Here is a 4458-nt window from a genome sequence, read left to right as displayed (position 1 = left end):
GAATTAGACTATTTACCGGATTTGTAATCACATAAGCAACACGACGGGTGCCACATGTGGAGCAGGATCTGCTTACCCTTCCGGAGCACCTGAGATCACCCCTAGTTTTTGGTGGGGTTCGTGTTGTTTATTCTTTAGTTTTCTATGTTGTGTCGTGTGTACTATTGTTTTTCTGTTTGTCTTTTTTCATTTTAGCCATGGCATTGTCAGTTTGTTTTAGATTTATGAGTTTGACTGTCCCTTTGGTATCTTTCGTCCCTCTTTTATATTCGATGGACATGCTTATTAAAAAAAAATGCATTTGATATTTTGATTGGTTTGTTAATGTAATAATGTTATATTTTTGTATAAGCAGAACTAAAACGTATTTGTTTAATAAATTACAAACGAAATAGAAACGTCGGTTTTGACAAATAGATAAAATATGAAGACAAAATTGTGCATTTATTATATATTTCGATACTGCATGAACATAATTGTGGCACTTATCCAGGAAAGATATAACAAAATGTCTTCAAATAGTTTACTTAGGCGGCTGGACAAGTTTTCCATTGACATTTTCCAGTTATTTTATTCCGAAGGCATGCATCTGTCAAGTGCTCGCTTTCCTTTGGATTGTAGATACACGAGTCGTTTTCATTTGGACATTTCGTTGTTTTGCATTTTTCATATATTATCTAAAATGAAAATGATATATTGCGAAACTTTCTTACATTTGTGATTCGACATTGGATGAAATAATTTGATTGATTATCATATATTCTTGGTTAGGGTTTCACTAAAAGAAATTAATGTTTTGTATGTAAATATACTAGAATGTGCACAAGAATAAAGAGTGTCCTGTACATACTCTTTGTAGTTTTGTCTTTTGTTATATGTTGTAAGTATCGATCAGAAAAATTTAACCCTTTTAACTCATTTGTTTTGTTAGTCAATTTCAACTCGTAACTGGTCTAGAAATCTTTGTTAAGCTAGTATGGAAATTACAAGAAGTAAGTGTAATGATAAGAATAAGACTGACTCCGTTAAGAGTTGGTTAAACATAGTGTTCTAAGGGACTCGCTGCTGTTATGTTGTAAGTATCGATCAGAAAAAATTAACCCTTTTAACTCATTTGTTTTGTTAGTCAATTTTAACTCGTAACTGGTCTAGAAATCTTTGTTAAGCTAGTATGGAAATTACAAGAAGTAAGTGTAATGATAAGAATAAGACTGACTCCATTAAGAGTTGGTTAAACATAGTGTTCTAAGGGACTCGCTGCTGTTATGTTGTAAGTATCGATCAGAAAAAAATAACCCTTTTAACTCATTTGTTATGTTAGTCAATTTTAACTCGTAACTGGTCTAGAAATCTTTGTTAAGCTAGTATGGAAATTACAAGAAGTAAGTGTAATGATAAGAATAAGACTGACTCCGTTAAGAGTTGGTTAAACATAGTGTTCTAAGGGACTCGCTGCTGTTATGTTGTAAGTATCGATCAGAAAAAATTAACCCTTTTAACTCATTTGTTTTGTTAGTCGATTTTAACTCGTAACTGGTCTAGAAATCTTTGTTAAGCTAGTATGGAAATTACAAGAAGTAAGTGTAATGATAAGAATAAGACTGACTCCGTTAAGAGTTGGTTAAATATAGTGTTCTAAGGGACTCGCTGCTGTTATGTTGTAAGTATCGATCAGAAAAAAATAACCCTTTTAACTCATTTGTTATGTTAGTCCATTTTAACTCGTAACTGGTCTAGAAATCTTTGTTAAGCTAGTATGGAAATTACAAGAAGCAAGTGTAATGATAAGAATAAGACTGACTCCGTTAAGAGGTGGTTACACATAGTGTTCTAAGGGACTCGCTGCTGAGACATAGTTTTATATGTATGTTGTATTATGCACTCACTGTCGTGTTCTGATTCATTATCACAAACCACAACTTTTTATCAATTCTTATTGTGGGTGAAAGTGGAAACAGACAAACAAACCCAAGCAGAAAATGCCGTTATATTTTTCTACATGAACAACAGAAATGTACAACTGAATATTAAGATTGTTGTTCAATGTTATTTTTATGTGTGACGATACATATATAATAATATCATGTCATTTCTTGATACTGATTTGCAAGATTATCAAGCGAGCTCGCTAGGTCCAGCTGGTATTCGAGCTGATGAAGTTAGTAAAAAATGCAATTTTTCTCTTTATCGGCATTTTTTTTTTACTGTGTACCTTTTTGAAGTTGAGAATATGAACTTAAATTATATAATTATACAATTAATAAAACAATATTTACGCGTACACACAGTTGGGATAGTTATTCGGTTCTATGAATACAGTTGCGTTCGTTTCATTGCTAAAATGATACGGATGGACTTGAGCACTTGACGTTGCTGCAAGGATCGTCACTGGAAGAAAAGAATAAACCCATGAGCTACCGAGTGAATAAAAATACATTGTTGACAAGAAATGTAAAATATTGCCGATCTGTACGGTACACTTGCGATAAGAAAACCCTTGACATATAGAGTTTCAAAAAAGATGATAAACTTAAATCATAACACATTTTGCGCATAGTTTTATATACCTTGCAATCGCAGTTGTTATAATCATTCCTATCACAAGGAATGTCCCTTCCCACAACCACTAAATTACACAGAGATATCCAGTGCTTACCCTCTGTAAATCAAATATTAAAATATAATAATTTATGAGTGACTATTCTATTGTTCTATTTCATTTTAGATTTTCAATTCTTAGATATAAGTTCAAGATTTCATCGTGTAAATTTTAAATCACAAAAAATACTTGAAAACACTTTTAATGCACATTAACACTTGACTGCGGTATAAAAATGTGATTATTCATGGGCTTTCATACGCCAAAATAAAAACTCATTCAAGAAGGCTTACTCCGATAGTAACGGTTTTATATAGTTTTTTTTCTAAAAACTGCAAAAAAACATGTTTTCAACAAAACCGTTCGAAACGGTCTCTATATAAATTTAAAAATAAAATATTCTCAGGGAAGTTGCATTTACCCAATTTGTGAAGTGTCAATTGTGAATATAACTTATGTCATACTGAGGCATAGGCAACCTGTACCATCAGAGAAGTATATACTTTTCCTTATTGAGGTATATTAAGACTGGGTATCACTATTCTGCCTTGTGTTCTATTGAGAATTATTTAACCATTTATCGTAACATTTTGCAATCTAAAGTACAAATATTCAATAAGTTTGGATTAGGAAGTTTCACAATTACTTTCTGTTTTATTGTTTGACGTTATTATATGTCCAGTAGATTTAAACTGAAAACAAATTTAAATTAACTTACCACTGTAAATTCCTGAAATATACAAAGAAATGCGAGAGACTTACAACATACATGTACATGATAACTGATTTTATATGTATCTCTTGTAATTTTTATTTCAACCTAAATGTATTGGAGTCCTAAATGCATCAGAATAACAAGAACTAGTAGTCCATGAAAACAATTGCACGCAACCAAACTGAACATTAGTATACATGAGTTGAACATCGTATTTTGACCTCAACATGTATTTTTTTATTGGTTTGTATAACACGGAAATCTGTCGAATTGACTTTTATTTTTATTTTAAGTACAAAAATGTATAGGTAAATGAATGCAATGTTGAAAACTCGTAAAAGTTCTTTTGAAAATTCAAATAAAAAGTAAACGTGAATAACCTAAAACAATTGAGACGATTATTGAAATAAGGACAAATAAGTTTCTCCGAAATATTGTTGAATTTCAGTTGGTAAAGGTTACAATACATGAAAATTACAAAGAGTCTCTAATATACCTTTAAAAATGAATCCCACCACATTCATAAGAGGAAGTTTAACTTGGGTTAAGTTAGTTATCATACTTGTTTTGAAATGAAAATAGAATTGTCTTACATATACAGTCATGACAGTGTTGAATGTTGTAGCTTAGAATGAATAAAAAGCATGGCTTCATAATTTCAGCATTATAAAATTGAGAATAGAAATGGGGAATGTGTCAAAGAGACACCAACCCGACCATAAAGCAGAAATCAGCAGAAGGTCACCAACAGGTCTTCAATGCAGCGAGAAATTCAGTTCAGTTATAATGAACGCCATACTTAACTCCAAATTGTACACAAGAAACTAAAATTAAAAATAATAAAAGACTAACAAAGGCCAGAGGCTCCTGACTTTGGACAGGCGCAAAAATGAGGCGGGGTTAAACATGTTTATGAGATCTCAACCCTCCCCCTATACCTCTAGCCAACGCAGAAAAGTAAACACATAACAATACGCACATTAATTCAGTTCAAGAGAAGTCCGAGTCTGATGTCAGAAGATGTAACCAAAGAAAATAAACAAAATGATATTCCGGATCTTAGTTTCGAATGGTATTGATCAGTTCCGATTATTGCAATTGTTAACTTGCACTGGATTATGTATTCACATACATTAAATCACAC

General features: G+C 31.9%; 1 long non-coding RNA gene across 1 annotated transcript; it reads right to left on the bottom strand.

Moving 5' to 3' along the window:
- Positions 1-425: 425 nt before the first annotated feature.
- LOC139522351 (uncharacterized) lies at positions 426-2660 on the bottom strand. Its single transcript, XR_011664394.1, has 2 exons — positions 2568-2660; positions 426-677 (listed from the first exon to the last, which is right to left on the bottom strand). It is a non-coding gene; the product is annotated as an uncharacterized lncRNA (long non-coding RNA).
- Between the last annotated feature and the right edge of the window lie 1798 nt (positions 2661-4458).

Source organism: Mytilus edulis, chromosome 5 (genome assembly GCF_963676685.1).
Source record: "Mytilus edulis chromosome 5, xbMytEdul2.2, whole genome shotgun sequence".
NCBI classification, from domain to species: domain Eukaryota; kingdom Metazoa; phylum Mollusca; class Bivalvia; order Mytilida; family Mytilidae; genus Mytilus; species Mytilus edulis.
This window is presented reverse-complemented; position numbering and strand designations above follow the sequence as displayed.